The 20,239-nt window shown below is 44.8% G+C and overlaps 1 protein-coding gene across 1 annotated transcript in view; it reads left to right on the top strand.

Moving 5' to 3' along the window:
- The window catches only part of LOC119464074 (lipase lipl-1-like), a 236,414-nt gene that overhangs the window by 32,084 nt on the left and 184,091 nt on the right, over positions 1-20,239 (top strand). The gene's annotated exons all lie outside the window — the stretch shown is intronic.

Raw genomic sequence — 20,239 nt, 5'->3', positions numbered from 1 at the left:
CTCCGTGCCGAACACTTCGATTAGCTGCGCTAAGCGCTACGAACTGAGCGTTTTCGATATTACCTGGAAAATGCTCCATATATGGCATCCAGGTAACAATTCTTCATTTTATATAATTTTGAACTGCATTTATCGCTTGAACGTAGCCGCTTGACAAATATCAGTCAGGTTGTGTAACTGACTGACTGACTGGAACCGATTAACCGTGACTGATTGAATGTGACTAAATAACTGTGACTGATTGAATGTGACTGATTGAATGTGACTTACTACCTGTGACTGATTACCTGTGACTGATTGAATGGCTGAATGTGACTGATTAACTCTGACCGACCAACCGACCGACTCACTACCTGAGACTGTCTGACTGACTGAATATTCACCACCACCACTGAATATGACTGATTTACTTTGACTGACATTGACCTTTGATTGACATTGACCGACTGGCTGGCTTACCGACTGACCGACCAACCGGTAGATTTATATAGTTGGTGGATTTACTGATTGACCGTTTTATCGATCAATTTACGACCAGCCATTGGTCGTACACATGGTCGTGCGTTTCCCTACCGGACAACCCGAACACTTAGGAGGAACTTGCACGCCAGTAGCTCTCCTCATCTTGTCCCAATGGCCCCAACACTTCCCGCCTTACCTCTACCGCAACGCACGTGGACCAGATGCAATCAGGGCGCACACCACGACGAACTACTGCTTCGTTGACTGCAAATGCTCTCCGAGCACGCCAAGTGCGCGTCGACGCCTCCATATAAACCCGCTGTTGCACAAGAGCGAGTCGGAGCAACAGTATAACTACGCGTACCCTTTCGCGGTATCCAAGCTGGGGCTTTCTTTTTGTTTCCTTTTTTTTTGCCATATCCGACGCAAGCTGCTTGGATAGACGCGGGACATGAACGTATAGCTGGTTGCAAAGACAGAGATCGAAGCTGTTCCCCAGCGACTAGGATTTCGCAACCACTCCATCTACGCGGATTCGAGCTCGTGGCGTGCTGTGTATTTCTAAGCCCTGGGTTGCGCTTTCGCCTGCGCGAATGTGTTGGCGATTGCGTTCGGGAGCCTAGTTCGAGTTTCAAGTGTATTCGCGAACCACTAATTCGGGCTGTGTAGCAGGGGGGAATTTTCAGCTAATTGGAACGATTAATGATCACAAAGTGCACAGCCTATACGACTATCGACGGGATGACAGCGTCATCTTGTTATTCCACCGAATAAGAGCTTCAATGAAGGATATGGACCTTTGCCAGAGATCTCAAGTTACGCGTCCTACGTCTAGCGGAACCATCTTGTCATGTTATCGCTCCATTCAGAAGAACTTGTTCTTAGCCCAGTTGTCATTTACTAAAGGACATGTTTACCGCTTAATGATGACGCACAGGCAGGAACGGAAACGACGACACGGGCGGCGAATTGTCACTGGTTTATTCTGTAAGCAAACCCGGGAATTCATGCGCAACGAGGCGACCTGCGCAGAATACAATGTGAAACGACAAAGCATGCGAAAGGACAGAAAGCAATATGCTATATCAGGACCATTTGCCCGTGTTCGCGTTTTTTGTCCATGTCGGCGTTTTTGTTCTGGTCTGTGTCTCGTATTTTCTAGCGGCCAGCGTGCCCTTCGTCACTATCTTTGTGTCCCTCGACTTCATATTTTTTTTTTCTCTTGGCAACCGTCTCGTCTGAACTATTTTCTTGCCAACCGTTCCTTTGGGAAAGCGTATACCGCAACTAACTTCACTGTACTTAAACGGTATTAATACAAAGTTAACTACAAGACCCCGGTGACCAAAGACGTCACACTATGGAAAACAGGGCGTAATGTCAAACCATGTGTTTTTATGCGCTGCGGTAAGAATACACGAAGTTTCTATACGCACCAGCTGTATTTGATGAGCTTGATGATAGCATCTGCTGTATTAAAGGAAAAAAAAGTAAAATTATTAAAAATATTAGAAACTGCTGTGGCGTCACCCGCAGCCTCTCTTTAGATTACCTAAACGTTTTCCTTAACCAATAAAATTTTTCATTGTTTTCGTTGCACTTAAATCTTCCTGAATGCGCACGCTACGTATTTTTCCAAGAATATTTCCTTTAAGCGAAGCTTTATAAGCTGACTTGTGTGGGGGTCGGTGTACGCGGTATCATCATCAGCATTGGCTCGAGCGTCGTCGCCTTCTTCAGCAGCTGGCTCGTTGGCGCTCCTCGGGTTGCGCTCGTGCTCGTGCTCGGTACGCGCTCGTGCCACTGCTCTCACGTTCGTCGTCGTCAGCTTCTGCCACAGGTGGCGAAAATGGAGGAAGCTGACCAGAAAACTGTCAATCAAATATTTGGACTGCAGGAGGGGTGCAGACCAGGAAACAGCGGTTAAGAAAAAGGTTAAGGAAACAGAGAGGGGTCTGTGGAAAACAGGGATGCAGACGAAATCAGCACTGGGCACATACCGAACTTTCAAGCAAGAAATTGCCAAAGAAAATATCTACGATAATTCTAGGGGAAGCTCTTTGTTGTTTGAAGCCAGGACGGGAGTATTGCGGACTAAGATGTACCGAGTCAAGTACCAAGGTATAGACACGTTGTGCTGTGCGTGTGGAGAAGAAGAGTAAACGGCTGAACACCTCATACTTTTCTGTAAGGGGCTTAACCCTACAGTGCAAGGCAACGGGGCTGATTTTTTCAAAGCATTGGGGTTTAGGGACAGTGAAGGCAAAATAGACTTTAAGCGGGTAGAAATGACCAAGCAGAGGTTATCTGATTGGTGGATAAAATTAAGGCAGGGGTGAAATTTCACCCACCACAAAGTACAAATTATGTTAATGGTCATGGATAGGTGGCGTATGCCACCGCCCGATTTAAAGGGTTCAGCCTCATCCATCCATCCATCCATCCATCCATCCATCCATCCATCCATCCATCCATCCATCCATCCATTCCAGCATTCACTTCTAACGCCGTAATGGGGAGGCCGCGTTTACGGGGGGGAGGTATGAGCCATTCATTATCTTACGTGACGGACAGATTTAATGTTGCAGCAATTTACTTTCGCAGAATCGCAGGCGGCAATGCTGGGCGAATGCAGCTAACCACGTTACCGAGCAAACTCGAGACATCGAACGCAAGCGACAACAGCGACGAGCAGAGAATCGTATAATGCAACGGAAGGGAAAGTTGCCCGAAAGGGAAGGAAAAGTAGAAGGAAAGGGAAGGAAAAGTAGTACGAAAGGGAAGGAAAAGTAGTCGGTCAGGTACACACACGACAAGCTTCGCTTACCCCCATTTTCTCGACGGGGGAAGGCTGGTGATCATTTTTTTTCTGTATAAATGTGAACTATGTGTGCCAACTCCACCAACTGCCTGATCAGTCAAACAAGCGCATTGTGCTTAGGCAGATCAGCACAATATATTGCCGCGCCCCTGTCTGCATGGAGCCACGATAATGACGACGAAGACGATTTGTTCGAGAGAGGCTCAACAAAAGAAGACTGTGTTCCCTATTCTCGGGTGTGCCGAAAAAGTGCGACATGACAACCTCTCGCTATTATAGCTCCCGTTCTCAGTGAACCGCGATAATATGTATGTATCCAAACGAATAAAATTGTATTGTATTGTATTACATTGTATTCCACTGCAGTGCATTGCATTGTATTGAATTGCATTGTATTGCATTGTATTGTATTGTATGGTATTGTATGGTATTGTATCGTATCGTATCGTATCGCATCGCATTGCATTGCATTGCATTGCATTGCATCGCATTTCATTGCATTGCATTGCATTGCATTGCATCGCATTGCGTCGCATTGCATTGTATTGTATTGTACTGTACTGTATTGTACTGTATTGTATTGTGTTGTATTCGGCAGTCACATAAGCGATCAGTAAATCAAGAAAGCTTAGGTGAAGGGGTTATAAAGGTCCCGAAGTTGCACACAGCGGCATGAAGGATGTCGAAGGCATCGGTTTAGCTTTTATCGCCTGATTGGTTCTCTAAACATAAAAAAAGACACGCGCATCTATGAATGTAAGCGCACGCGCGTTTTACTGCTAGCCCCAGTTATGAGCTCGCCGCTGTAATTGTCGCTAGAGTGCTGCTTGTCACTCTAGGCAATTGAAAAGTTCGATTTTTTTCATTCACTCTTGCTGCAATCCAATAACAAGAATGGGTCTGAGAGATGGAGTAGCACACTGTGGTATAAAAGTTATGAACAGAGATAAGGTGCCTGAGAAAGTTCATTCTTAGGCACATTATCCCTATTTATCACCTTTATACCATTCTTGCTGCAAGTATTTCTACTTCAGAGCAGTCAGTCTCTATCCCATGGCAACATGAGCCTATACAGGGACGCAACCAACTTGCATTACTTAAGTAGCTTATCATTCCCATCGCTATGTCAGTAGATATCGCGGTGAAGAGTGATAGACTGCTTAATAGTCGATAAACACAGCACTACAGGTGTTTTTTTTTCTTGCATTTAGTTTCGCGAGTTTCGAGCTGTCCTTCTCAATAACACTCAGACCTCCAACAAACGAAACCCAATTTTACGAAATGTTTCTTTTGACGAGATGCTTTCGATTTCTCCGACACATGTTCACAGAGCCTAATGCATTGCGAAGTGAACTCAACGTCTCTCACGATTTAGCGAGATTCTGGGGGAAAATAAAGGTCAGTAAATATTTCACAGGGAACTCGTGATCGAGATGCCTCGAAATTTAATGACGCATAGGCACAGTAATGACATGGCCATGCCGGCTTGAGGTGGGCTTGTCTTACGTTAACAAAACTGCCTGTTTGAGGATCTTAGCATCGCAAGCACTGCATTGGCTCTACCAGATGCTTGCTCATGGCAGAGTTGACGGAACGTTGGAACGCGTTCAACAAGCTCGCTTACTGTGATTGATTGATTGATTGATTGATTTATTTATTGATTGAGTAATTTTGTGCATACATCTTTCTTCAGCCCTAGTTTCATTAAAACTGCTTCTTTAGCCAGGTAAAAGGTCGAGTACGCTTCTTTGATCTGACACCCTCTCTCTTCTACGCTTGTATCCGCACTCGAAGCCATCCAAAACCGTTCAACTCGGTTCATTGTTGCCAAATATTCTCGTACCGCCAGTATTGCTGCAATAAAATCTTCTCTTGATCTCCGTACCCTTTCCAACTGACGAAAACTAGCCCGCTTACAATGTTTTCGTAAAATCGCCTTTACCAACCCTAAGCTCAGGCGCACCTTGTTCTGTTCACTTTGCTACGTCTCACCTCGTGTCCACCTTCGCTTAAAAGTTCGAGTGCCATTCTGCCAGACCAACATGTACTTTCATTCGTTCGTGCCAAAGACGTCATCTGAATGAAAGCACCTCCCTGCCTCCTTCGCCAGCAACCTGAATTATACTTCATTCATTACTGCCATTTTGAACATGCTTTGCTGCCACTCCTCTGTAACGCCGTAATGGCATTGGGAGTGTATTATATAAATGAATTGATTGATTGATTGATTGATTGATTTCATTCATTCATTCATTCATTCATTCATTCACTGTGGATCGGAAATGCTGGCAACAATTATATTAGATCACCGGCTTCCCCACAACGTTGACTTGTATGAGTGAAGGATAGTGTTAGATGAAATTAAACCTTTGGCTATTGAGAAGTCCGCGACCAAATACGAGCCAGCCACTTTCAAATAAAGAAAAGCAAGAAACGAAATAGATCACTTTCCCCATAGAATGAGGTATAAGGAAACGTTAATAGAACCAACGCGTTGGTTCTAGTAACGTTGGTGTAAGGTGTAAAAGGTGGTCCTTTAGGGTTCAGAGGCATCTTACAAGCGCATCACCGACAACTGCAGGGTGACAAATGCGTGTCTTCGCTGTTGAAATTGCATCTTTTTAGGCTGTTGAATAAATATTATGTTATTCACACGAGTGTTCCAAGTGTTTTCGGTTTAAATAAATACTCTATTTAACGAAATAATGATTTGGCCTCAGTGGTTTCATTGAATCTTAGTTTAACTGTATGTTCTCGATAGTATTGAACTTGTTCGTAAAGCAGTCTGTCGTCTATATAGTTCCAAACACCGTCACCATGTCGGGCATCGTTGAAACGAAGGCTGGAAAATGTGCAGAATTGTTTGCGGGTTTCGTGTTACTATTATTTTCAAATTTATTTTCAAATACTGCAAGCTTGTCAATTAAGCGCGCATCAATTACATGCGAATTGCATAAATTACATGCGCATTGATATCAGCTATAGTAAATATCTTTACCACTGCACAACGTATGAGCTCTGCGCAAACTGCCTAGTCCTAGAGTTTTTAACTAAGATTCACCGCGGGTGGTGATCGCTTTAGTAATACCAAAATATGCCTTACTGGTGTGGGTAGTTGACAACTGTAATGAGTCAAGCGCTGAAAGAAAACAAACAGAAAGAGTAAAGCTAGCCAACTTAAATGCACATTTTCCCCTCGAAACTAAATGATACAAATAAGGAGCTCGATGAAACTCGGTATCCGGTAAGCAACATGCAGCAACAAAAAAAAAAGGAGACTACCGGAACCGGGTCTGATACGCATCAGTACATTCGCGAGAAAGAAAAACAAAACATTGGCTGTAATTTGGCAAAACACAAACGGCACAAGACGGCGGCGATTTGGGAATGGTTTTCCTGACACTCGCGCACTGCTGGTTGATGAGTATCGGATTCAAAGAAAACAATTCCTAATCGATTACAGGAAAATGATCGCATTTTTCTGCCCCGCATTTGCCAGGCCGTTATTCTTTAAACACAGACTGAGCGCGTGATCATTTTCCCTAAATCGAGCGTCAAGCTAAGCTAAACCTAATTTGCCGAGTAATTTGCCACGCTTCACTGGAGGATTGACCGTTACAATGAAGGCTCGTGCCTCTAGAAAGAAAAGGAAAGAAAGAAAAGCTAAAGGCCTTTCGCTTAAATCTGCAACCGAAAAAAAAAACAGGACCGAATTCTACGAGCGCTCTTCGTGTATTATTTTCCGATGATTGTTTTTTACCGGCTAGCCGCTGTGACAAAGATATCGCTCGGCGCAAGCCGCGCTACATGTATCGCAACTTTCTGGAATGTTGTCGCCGATTCTATGTGTATATATATATATATATATATATATATAGCGAAAGAATGTGTGTCTAATCAGATAGCGCGCGCGATGCGAATAGTTGTGTACATTGTGGAACGTACGTGAGCGTCAGGGATTAATTATGCTGGAATGCACGGTGAGTCATGCATCAATAGCCGACACACTTAATCCCTACATTCTTCCTTACTTTCTCGTACTTTCTTAACACAACTTTGTTTTATGCATTGAAGCACAAAAGTAACTGGAACGCCAATGCGCAAACTTCGGAAACTAATATCTCGAAACTGGTGTCATCCTGAGAATTAGTTCCAAATGGATCCGCCTTGCGAACTCCACCGCTGCAACTTGTAAATAGCAATACGGGTTATAAGGTAATTAGTTATAAACTTAATTAGTGATTTATCGTTCATTATTCCATTATTACTTATCGTTAAGTATTCATTAGTTTACTATGCAATAAGTCCGAATCGGGTGTCGTTTGAGGTGACGCCCCTCAGAACATGTCGATATCACTGAAACGGAATGGTGGCGCCATCTGTGCCGGGTGCGGCGAAAATATGGTTGAAAGTTTTGATCGGAGATTAGCCAGTGGTTTTGCAGCGGGACAGTTATGCACGCATAATGTCCCTATTTAGGTCAGACTGAGCATGCTGAACGGGGCGATCGTGTGCTGATTTCCCGCCTCGCACTTCGTATTAAGTGAAGTCTGGTGCTACTGCAGTTCGAATATTACTGTATAGAATGCACGCAGTGCATACAGAACCGCGAGAAAACTTAAGTAAAACAATACTTCCAATAAAACGATTTCTTTATAACGAGGGTTCTTCGCATCTTAGGTTCGTTAAAGAAAAATATAAAGACTGCATAAGCAGTTTCGGTTACACTTTTATCTTTGAAGCGTATAGGACGCTGCCGTTGGGGACTCTGCGAAAGCCTGAAGATTTATTAAGCCCGCAGCTTGCGGCTAATTACTCGGTTACCCAATGCGTTAGCGAATTCATTAGCTCTTGTTGCTTTCATTTTCTCCTTTCATCTTCTGCTTCTCTTTTCTGTTTACGTCGTGTGCCTTTAATGAACCGAGAGGCTTGGGGCACTTCAGGCAACCGCTCTCCCTTAGCATTGTGAAACGTAACGCGTGCAAGACTTAACTCAATAAAACTAGGAGTCATTTAAGGGTGTCAAACATAACGTTCAACATATCGAACAAGACCTTAAGGGTGCGAACATGAAAGGCTTGCGGGATACAGAACATTTATTGTACGAGTTTAAAGTTTATGGCTCGCGAACATCGTGTAATTAATGCACGTCGGAAGGTTTGGTGACCTGCACTTACGTAATGCACAACAGGAAAAAAGAAATTCCGGCATGACCGACCTCACGACGACTCGATATTGATGCGATCATCATTACAGATGAAGACGATGGCGTGAAAACAACGGTATGACGGGAATTGGACGACCAAGCTGGAATGAGGACGATAGATCGACCACGAAGGCGCAACGAAGACGCTATGAAAACGTTTGCATGACGACAACTGTACGACGACGGCGCAATGGCGATTCCGAAACTATGACATACGGCGGTTGAACGACTAACGATGGGTTAACGAAGACGGCGCGAAGGCAATGGGGTGATGGCATGATGACGAGTGCATGACGGTAATGGCGTAACAACGACTGTATAACGACGACTGCATAACGATGACGTAATAGGACCAAGGCGTAACAATGACGTCATAAATTCGATTGAATGACGACAGCATGACTGTGACGGAAAGATGAAGGAATGGCCTCGACCGAACGACGAAGGTGGTATGAATACGGTGGCATGAAGGCAATGGGATGATGTTTGGACACTGATGGATACCGAAAATTGCGTCAAGTATCCTAAGAATGCTAATCGCATTAAAGAGAACAAAATTGGCAGAAGCCATCAGAGGGGCATTGCTAAATTTTAAAGTAAACCAATAGCTTCTCAGTAAACCAGCTGCGATATGCTGCTGAGGGTACTTGTTGGTTAGTTAGCCCTGTTGATTAATGCCATGATGCGTGTGAGTGCTGTGACGCGGCACATGTCTCCAGTATCCGCCCGCATTGAAGACGGCGTTAAAACCCTTGTGAAGACACAGACTGTACACCGGTGTCGGAATTGGCCCACCAAGTCAGCACCCATAAATCATTACACGGTCTCCGGGGTCCACCAAGCTTTGATTATACTTTCTCCGTGGTAGGCACAGTTTACTCAGTCCGACAGTCGTCCACGCATTGTGGTGGGGGAAGAACCAAAGAAAGCTTTACTAAACAGAAAAGGAAAACAACAATAAATCAGGAGTAATACCAGAAGTGTAGAATAAGCTTGGAGTTGAACATAAAGTCAGAAGACAATCAGAGTGCAAGCACGAAGGGTAAATATGTCGATATCGCAACGCCAGGTATTTTGTCCCGTTAAGACAGGTGTAATGGGGATCGGTTTAAATCAAAAGCACGCTGCTTACGTAAGTTTGGCCTAGGCCCGCTCGCACGGGCAAATCGCTCATCTCGAGGCACACAAATTTCATCAAATTTCGCGTCGGCAAATTCACCGCTCATCTTGAGGCGCACATGTCCAGCCCCTGACCTGACTGGGCACAGGCGGGCTAAAACGCATGAGCGCATGCGCAACTCGCACAAAACGCACGGCCACGGACAGAACTCGGCTGGACGCATTAAGCAAACGTTCATACGGACGCGCTTCTGTTATCATCCAAAATGCCGTGCTGTTTCTTCGGGTCTCTCTAAACCAGACGGCGGCAGCATATTTTAGCTGCGCACTCAGCTCAGCGGAAGAGCTCGCTACACACGACCAACGCTGGTTCACCATAACCTCGGCTAGCTGAATGTTTGATAACCAAGAGAATGCACACCAGTGGCGGTTCCTCGTAGAATAAAATGCTCCGGCTGCTTTTGGGTTTCACGGCGTATAATGCACTCGTGGGCGCGTATCAAAAATTTATGATCATCGCTGTAGAGCCGCGCCGTCTATACAAATCTGCCGCCTTTAGTCCTCGCGCATTTTTTTATTACTTTCTGCTTCTTTAGCTTCCACGTATGATGAGAAGGAGACGTCAGGACACCGTCATCTGCGCGCTTCCCTACTAAGGCATTCCGTAATGCGACCCAATAATGGGGAGCTTTGACAGCCAAACTAAGGGACGTTGTCGGCTGTGCATATATGCGAAATAATGCAAGACCAGTTCAAGATAACCAAAGCGTAAGTTGCGTCTGGTTCTGGCAAGTAAAAGCCCAGAATTTTCCATTCCTTTCCTTTGTCTTTTTTGTTTGTTTCGGGTATACGCTGTTTCTAAATCCAATTTCTTTCCGGGTGCAAATTCTTTCCGACACGATGAGAGCCAGTCGGGAAATTTCAACTCCGGCTGTTCCATATATAGGGAGTGAGGGCGTGTTTTCAAGAAGGGCTGTTTTCTATGATCTTATAGTAAAATGAAGTCAGTTTTAAAAAAAAAGTATGCTGAGGTTATCTGGCATGATAAAAACGTATTACAGCATGAAATATCAGTGTTTATGAATGACTGAGGGACACCTCATTTTTTTTAGAGCTTGCCCTGCGGCTTAAAAAACGGTGTGCATATGTAAATGTTTGCGTATAAATCATGAACGAGAAGGACGGGATCCGAGAGGCTCAATTTAATTTCTTTTTTTTCTGTGCGAAATCCACACGAAGCCGACAGACAACGATACCGAGGAAAGCAGAGACGAAATAACTGTGTTCTTTTATTGAAATGTAGAAATAAAAAGAACAGGGAGATGAAAGTGCGCGAAGCGATACCTAGCCCCCGGTGGGAGCCGAACCCACAACCTCCCCATTACACGTGATGATGATTGATGGGTTTTAATGGCGCAAGGGCATCTTTGGCCAAAGAGCGCCAAGTCTATGGATATACATTCAATGATTTATAATATAAATACAAAAGTCGTACAAGAATGGTAAGGATGTTGAAGTGTGCTACGCAAAGGGGCAAGAATCTCGTAGTGAAAAAGGTGTAAAAGGCCTATAGGCTATAGCAATGGTGTTACTCTTATATGAGGCATTTTAACTGCATGGGTTAGAAAGAGATATCGGTGACTATGATATATCACTTGTTATACGTTATATGCTATGTTTATGTTATGCAGATTATTTGTAGTTTTCGGTTAATATAAGCGATAAACATTTGCCTGGAAGCCATCAGCAAAGTACTTTTACCATGCGAAAAAGCTGCGAGACCTCGAGGCATTCAATACCTCAGGCGCTCCTCACGTATGTGATGGAGCATGGTGGTTTGGATTGTAGTACACAGTGTTGAAGAACTGAACGTCGGCGAGGTATTTAAAAACTCTTTTGACACTAAACATAGGGTTATGGGATAAAAATAATGCAAGATGAGACGGTATGTTGTGTGTGTAAAGTTCTATAAAAGGCTGTACTCTTGTTTGTTGAAGTCTTGGACATTCAATTAAGATGTGCCGGACAGTGAGTTGTTCTCCACATTTTTTCGCATATGGGTGGTTGTGTGCCAGGTACACAACCACCCATACACCCAAACAGGTACACAACCATGTTATGCGTATGTGTGTCCTATACGTAGCCTGCACAGTGTGGTTTCTGTTGCGTCTTGTGACTTCCTGCTGGAAAAATTTGCCTAGTTGTGGTTTTATCGCATGTAATTTGGTTTCCGTTTCTTTATCCCGTTGGGACTGCCAGTGCTGGCGCAGCCGGTTACGGGCGTAAGGTTTAATATCTCGACTAGGGGCCTGAGTAACTTCAATGTCCCCACGTAGAGCAGCTTCTCTAGCACTCTGAACAGCCGTCTCATTTCCTGCTATGCCGCAATGCCCCGGTACCCAGCATACCACGAGCGAAAGTTCTTCATTGTAAGCGCTATAAATGGATTTTAGCAGGTGATTAAAAACAGGGTTGTCTCCCACCTTTCCCGAAGCTAGTGCAGTTACGACACTTAGCGCATCTGTGTAGATAACAGCTTTTTGTATCCTACGTTGTCGTATATGATCCACAGCCAGTCGAATAGCATATGTTGGCGCAGTGAATATGCTGCAACTTGTATTGAGAGTTCTTGAAATATTATAGCCGTGACTATGTGCAGCGTATGAAAGTGCCTTGTGCGTCTTTGAGGCGTCCGTAAAATAAGACGTTGCGTTCTATTTGTCTTCCATTGATAGGAAGTGTTGCATAGTAGCCTCGCGTGGCATGTTTTTCTTGTCAAGCGCTTTAAAGAACATGTCACAGAGAACTGGACGGAGGCACTAAGGAGTAATGAGATCACTACACCCAGTTTCGTGGAGATCTGAGGAACGAAACCCAAGAGTTTGGGCAACAGTTGTGATATCCAAAGGGAACGGCTGAACTAATGATGGCCTGTCCGCGTACAGCTGTTCCGATGTTCGATTATTAAATAGTGTTCTGCAGGGGTGTTCCTTCTGAGCTAATATGTTGACGGCATATGTAGTTCCTAAATATGTTCTCTGATACTGCAGGGGCCATTCATTCGACTCTGCATAGACGCTTTGAACAGCGCTAGTCCGAAAAGCACCAGTAGCTAGCCGAATGTCTAAATGGTATATGGGGTCAAGCATCTTTAACGCTGTTTTAGATGCTGACTGAAATACTGTGCTGCCATAGTCCATCTGGGACCGCACGAGACTATTGAAGAGTGATAGCAGACATTGCGTGTCAATTCCCCAGGAATAATGAGTAAGGATCCTTATGACGTTCATCGATTTTAGGTAAATCCGTTTTAAATTCTTGATGTGTGGAATAAATGTAAGTTTGCTATCGAAAATGACGCCGAGAAATTTATGTTCACTTTTGACCGTCACTTTGTGTCCATTTAGTTCAATGGATGGATCAGGTTGCAGGCCTTTTTTTTTTTTTTTTCTTGTAAATAGTACGCATGTCGTTTTTTCTGTATTAAAGCGGAAACCATTCTCATTTGCCCATTTCGATAGTCTATTTACACTAAGCTGAACTTGACGCTCCCATATGGATAAATTGCAAGATTAAAGTTGACTTGCAAATCATCTACGTAGACCGAGTAGGCCTCTTTTTATTTGCCTCTTTTTAGCTATTTCACACTCGCGGTTCCACCATGGCTTGGTATTAACACGAGTGCGTCCTGTTTGCGGTATGGACTCTTGGGCCGCGTTCAATATGTGTTCCGTGAGAAATTCATTCATTTCCTCAATTTACAAGTGTATGATTGACTCATATGAGAGAACGGAGAGTTCTCTAAATTTCTCCCAATTGGCAGTACTAAATTTTCATTTTTTCGGGTAGACAAGAGGATCGAGCGTATCTGCAGTGGTCCAAATTAGCGGAAAATGGTCACTTCCGCATGGATATTTTACGACATTGCATTCTAGATATGGCAGTAGTGATGAGGAACCTATGGCAAGGTCAACTGAATAAAATGTACGATGTGCTGAGCTATAAAATGTAGGTTCCTTTCCCTTAAGAAAACACGCACCAGTTGAAATAAGAAATTTTTCTATGAGACGTCCTCTCGAGTCGCAGCGTGGGTCGCCCCAAAGCGGATTGTGGGCGTTCAGGTCACCGAGTATTATGTAGGGTTCCTTAAGTTGGTTTATCAGGTTCTCAAACTCAACCCTGGGTAGATGATGGTTAGGAGGGATGTATAAAGAGCAAACCATTACCAACTTGTTAAAGAGTATGGCACGGATTGCTACGGCTTCAAGAGATGTCTGAATATTTAGATGTTGACAAGCAACTGATTTGTCTGTAATTATAGCCACTCCACATGAGGGGGCAAGACAGTTATCGCGGTCTTTTCGAAATACTGCGAACTGTTTTAGAAAATTTGCGTGGCAGGGTCTTAAGTGTGTTTCCTGAACACAGAACACTTTCGGTTGGAATTCAGATAAGAGTTCTTTTACATCATCTAGATTATGAATAAGTCCTCTGACATTCCATTGTAACATTTGTACAGCCATTGTGGCAGGGATAAGTGGTTCTGTGTTCAAGATTGCACAGCTATGTTACTGGGCCTTTCACAGGCGCATTAACTCTTGTGAGTTTTCCTGTTCTGGCACGCTCTAACGAGGCACGCCGATCCTTCGGCGCCGTTGACACCGAAGGGCCTGGGGTTACCTCCATCGCCTCCTGTGAGGCGCTGGACGCCCGCGCGGGCGGCAGTGTGCCACGCGCCACGACTCTCGCGGGGTTTTGGGAGTCACTGCCTCAGCGGTCAGCTTCCCTTTTCTCGGGTTAGGTGAGGCAGCACTAGCTGCTCCCACCAAGGGGGCGGGTGGCGGAACTGGAAGCTCACAGCTCATGATCTTAGCAGCCGCCTTAGGCCCAGGTGGCGCAGCCCCCTGACGCGCCACATCGGCATACGTTGTGTGCTGAACAAAGGAAAGACGCTTACGCGCTTCTTTGAAAGAAATGTTTTGTTTCACCTTGAGCGCTAGGATTTCTTTTTCTTGTTTCCATTTGGGACATGACCGCGAGTATGCGGCGTGTCCTCCATCACAGTTAGCACAGTGAAGTTCACCTTGAAAATCATTTGCCGGGTGGTCATTCGCTGCGCATTTAGCACACGTCAACCGACCACGGCAGCTCTGTGAGCCGTGGCCAAACCTTTGACATTCGAAACATCGGCGGGGATTTGGTATATACGGTCTAACACGGATCTTCATATATCCTGTCCCAATTGACTCTGGTAGGTTGCTCATCGCGAAGGTCAAAATTATGTGCTTTGGTGGTATTTCTTTGTTATCTCGACTCAATTTGATTCTCTGTACGTTTATTACATCTTGGTCCTTCCATCCTTCAAGAAGTTCTGTTTCAGTTAGTTCCAAAAGGCCTTGTTCACATATTATTCCACGGACTGTGTTAAGTGAGCGGCGAGGAGAAACGGAGACAGGGTTGTCCCCAATCGTCATGAGGTTAGACAGCTTGCTGTGCTGTGTTTTATCACTCAGCTCCAGTAGCGAGTCGCCACTAGCCATCTTCGTTGCTTTGTAACCTGGTCCTATTATTTCAGTGAGAGATTTTGACACAAGAAACGGTGAGATTGTTCGAACTATCTTGTCTGGAGTTTCACAATGTACAACGTGGAATTTCGGGAATGTTTCTTTAGGTTGGACCAGAAAGTTGAATGTTGCATCGGTGCGGCCCCCTTTTTTGAGGTAGACGATCAGGTAATGGAGGATAGCTTGATCGCATAATATGTAGCATTATGCTCAGCAGTGATGCCTGCCACCCACCACCGAGCCCAACAAGGGGACGTGACGACATAGCAAAAGCAAGTTGTGTACACGTCAGCAGTACATCATTGTTATAACCAAATATGTTGTAATCTAGGTTGATTACCCACACAAGGTTGGGTAAGCCGCGGAGAAATTCGGAAGAGAGAAGAAGTGCCTAGAAGACAGGAAAGACGGAAAAGTGAGAGAGAAAGACAAAAGACTGAGAGGGGGACAGGAAAAGGCGACTGCCGATTTCCTCCAGGTGGGTCAGTCTGGAGGTGCCGTCTATGTGAAGCAGAGGCCGAAGAGGTGTGTTGCCTCCGCCGGGGGGCCTTAAAGGTCCGAACACCCGGCATCGGCTCAACCCCCAGGATCCCCCTTTCCCCAGACACGGCTAAGCCGCGCACGGCTACACGTGGGAGGGTCCAACCCTAATGTGCTCGGGTCCGTGGTGTCGCAAACCACCAAACGCCTGTTGACGCAGAAGCCCCTGCGGGGTTTTTCATTCCGCCTAGTTACATAATTAGTCTTAATTAATCGAACTTCTCAAATATTATAACGAAATGAAAAGTGTCAATCAGAAAATTGCAGAGCAACATGAAAAGCTCCCGATACAGCTTTCCGTTGCTCAATACGTGCTACGTAAAAGTGTATCTCTTGAAAAACTTCACAGATATATCTTCCTGCGACTGGGAAACAGCTCAGGTAGAAAATTGCTTTTCAAGTCGGTTGTCATTACCTACTGATAGATTAAGAACGCGAAAACCCAATTCTTTGTCAATACGGTTAGATGCTGAAAGCAACATATGCAGATACGCGGGAGAAATAGGCAAACCACTTTCCTTTGCCTAACCAGAGAGAGGGAGTGTAACGTTAGGCGGTGGGTTGGCCATGTTGAGGCTGTACGTGAATGCGTCATCTCGCCGTATTCGAAACATACCTGACGGGCGCTTTTCGCTGTGACCACACAAGGCCTGGCCTAGCTATGTCAGTGTGTAATGTCAATGTTCTCGGAAAAGCGCAGTGAAATGGGAAATGACCGCCATGGGAGCGGCCCAGACACCACTTTTTTTTCCATGCTCACGTTGGTTTCGACGGGAATTCAGGGCGCAGGCTCCTTTCCCAAGCGTATCACCCCTGTAGGAAGCCGAACGCCAGGCCGGGGTACGCCTGTACCCTTTTGAACCAGTGGGTGCCCGGCGGCGATGGGAATCGAACCCACAGCCTCCCGCAGCCGAGGCGGGCGTTCTACCACTAGGCCACGGCTGCGGACATCATCCAACCATTCCCACACAGTTTCACTTGTATCTGCAGCTTCACATCCTGCACGAATATTTGACGTAGTCACTTCCGCGTTAACACTGAGAAGGATTCAAGGCAAAGCGCAGTATAATGTACGAAGGGATCAGGGAGAACATACGCAAAAGTGTAACCTCGCTTGCTGAGCAAAACAAGGGAAATAAGTGATTAAGTTATCATTTTTCGCTTGCTTTGATATGCATGCACCGATCGCTTATATGTTTATACCTGAATATTTTAAAGAAAGTTCTTCAATTGCGAGCCCTGTGGTGCCGCCGTCTCTCGTCTATTTCGTGGCGATAAATAAGTAGACATAATGAAAGTTAACAAACCCACTTATCCCATATTGATGCGCTACAAACAAGAACAAAGTAACCCAACATAAATAGGCACAAAAGCAAACGCAGACAAACTGTACGAACGCATACGAACGCATACGTACAGACAAACTGTACGAACGCAAGCCTACAAACTGTACGAACGCATAAAGAATAAAATAGGATGAAGCTTTAGACTGCGTGAGCGCTCTCTGCTTGCATCAGAGCGCCAACGAAATTCGCAAAACCCATTTTGTTCATTGTAGACGAGGGCGGGGGCACGCGTAACACAATATGGCACTTACGTAACCCCCCGTCCACGTACGAAGAAAACGAAACCGAATGATCGTGATGACGTAATCATACAAGTACGGTCGAGTAGATCCCGTAAACGCTCCGTTCCAGAGTTTGTTTATGAACCTTCCTTTCAAAGAAATGCAAAATATATACATAAATGAAACCAGTATCGGCGATTCTAACCTGGCAGGGCATATGCGCTTAGCTTCGAGCCAATTTCGAAAACTAATTTCCCCTGCAGTTACACGCACTCCGTTTCCATTTTCTCTACGACGTCGCTTGCGTCGGCGCGTATGGTAACGATATATTCAGTGCGACGCAGAACCCGCGAGAACTAAAGAATAAAAAAAAATGAAACGGTTGCCGTATGTTATTAGGGCTATGTCGCAACCGATGGGACCACTAGGAAAGTACTTGAGTGCGGGAGATACGATGGGCGCACTAGAGGTATATAGCTTTTACTCAAGCCCGCCTGGATGGGATTCTTGACTCCTCCGCGAGGGAAATTGAGGAATCAGAAAGCGTGTGTCTGTGTGCGTAAGGGGGGGGGGGGGGGGGGAGAGAGAATTCGTAGCTGTAGGGTTACCTTGGCTGTACGGAAAGATAAAGACCGCGCTTTTGCTATAGACTGAACTTGGCATATAAAGAGGCGCGCCCGCGGATGAGAGTGCCGTGTACACTTACGGATACGATTCCTTTAGACTATTTAAGGCCCGCAAAAGAAAAACATTACGTAGAACTTTATTAGCAAACTGCGCTTCTGCAACAGCAAAATCGCCAATCTTATCAAGAAAGCAAGATTGGTAAGCTAAAAAATTACGCAAATACGAAAGACTGGTGGCAAGACCGCTCTAAAGTTTATGCACCAGGTCGCCGTAACATCATAGATTGCGATAGCGGCTGCTGGACTCTAATTGTTCGTTGTTAATTCATATGTTTTCCTGGTAATGTTTATTGTTAATTTTGTTTTGTTTATTTCATTGTTAATTGTTTATCGGTAGTGAAGAACTACTCGGCATTCTAAAGAAACAGACGGCTCAGCCTGTCGAGTTGCGAGGACATATGGAGCGTCAAAACAGCCCAAAATACGAGATGACAAATTTGAAGTCTGTGACGTCACGGTGGCTTATATCACAGGGCTGGGGTTTCGGCGCGAAGTTCGAAGATAGAAGTTTAGCCCTGGTTTTTCTTCACGAGTATTCAACGTTCTCCGTAAAATATGGCTAATCCAGCACCCCTATTTTTAAAGCAAAGTCGAACAAAGTTTTTGCAAGGACCACTTGGTAAAAAAAAAAGCCACGTAACCATTACCACGTACCTCCTGCAGCGAAATCGTGAGCAAAACTCTCCATTTGCATTGGCCTTAATCTCCCGGGGCTCCAGTATCTTCCAGTTCGGAGTATCCCTTACATCCGAACGGAAACGAATATTCGACAATTTCGTATAGAAAATTCTCGAATCGAATACGAGTCGAATAGCAAGCACTATTCGAATCGTAATCGAAATTCGGAAGATTGACACACCCCTACTTTCAATGCTTTTCTTCGTACCCCCCCCCCCCTTTTTTTTTTTTCAACCCCGCAAACAAGAGCACTCCGAAGCGCAAGTTAGTTCTGGGCGTGTGCGCACCGTATACAATAAAGGCGGCGATGAAGCCTGCGTTCTGGTCGAGCAGGCGAGAGTTGCTAATCTCATGGCTGAAGTGCACTAAAATAATGCTCGCATGCAAATGAAGGCGAAAGAAAAAACTTAATGATGTCGAGGCAATAAAAAAAAAAGGCAGGCCACGTTCATTAGCCTTTGAAAGAGCGTGAACGCCATTCTTTGCCGGTATGATTTTTTACGTAATGCCCCAAGCTAACCCCGCACCCATTAACACCTTTGGGAGCACGTGCTTTAAAATTCTTTTTTCGTTTTCGGTTGGCTGTTTCGGAAGCCAAACCATACTTACCGCGAAGCACAGCGGCGAACAAAGGGCCATCCCTCGCCGAGTATTTTGTCAGAAGCGAAGAGGTTTAAATGGTCAGAGGGCCCGTTTGTTGACGTCGATGCAGCTAGCTACACACATAGCACATGCCTCCCAGGGTTGACCGGCCACACATCGTGAAATAATTGGTAACGGACAACTGAGCAAAAAATTAACGTAACTTTGGCGAAAGGAAAACAACAAGAAGGACAATTGACGTGGAATTGTGAAACGAATTAGAAAATGAATAATAAAAATAATTACAGAACACGTAGCCAAACAACTCGAAGAAATTGTTGCGCCACTAGCAAAGTAACCCGGGCAAGAATTCCCACGTTGCGAATTCGGCTCCTGCTCAGTTTCAATGAGCTTGTGAAGTGTAGGGCCAATTTTCCTGTCAGCGCTCCGGCCAAACTGTATAGCTACATTCTCGATGGGAGCTCTTCAGTGTAGCCTTTTAAAGCGTTTTTACAGATGCGGTCTGCAACATTGTTTGCGTTTGCCTCGCATCTGGTATAGAGGGGAGTGCTGTGTGGTTCCTGCAGTAGCGAAAAAGAACACAAGAACTGCAGTACGTGGAAGTTTGTGTTTCAATAATATGTAAAGTACAAATACAGAAAAGCCTCTAGTTAAAAAAAAAGAAAATCTTTAATTGACCCGCTAGAGCTATCTGTCTTTACTCATCTAAAGCATTACACACTTCATCATGCTTTGTTAATCAAAATGTCATTAAGGACTTAAAAGAGAAAGAAAAATTAGATGGATTAGACATGTTAACTTCATAGGCGCGCTGGTCCGTCGGATCCATTTTATTGATCCACAAAGTTGTACGAACAATTCAGGGGGTCAAAAGCTATTCGCTTGCTGAGATAACCAGCTTTGATGGTTTCTGCTTATTTCCTTTATTAGAATGCAATACTTCATCCAAAAGAAGGAGTGGTATAAGCAGAAAATTATGCAAACACGTGTCCT

The sequence above is a fragment of the Dermacentor silvarum genome, chromosome 9, assembly GCF_013339745.2.
Source record: "Dermacentor silvarum isolate Dsil-2018 chromosome 9, BIME_Dsil_1.4, whole genome shotgun sequence".
In the NCBI taxonomy this organism is placed as follows: Eukaryota; Metazoa; Arthropoda; class Arachnida; order Ixodida; family Ixodidae; genus Dermacentor; species Dermacentor silvarum.
The sequence above is the reverse complement of the archived record's forward strand: the minus strand, read 5'-3'. Positions and strand labels throughout refer to the sequence as shown.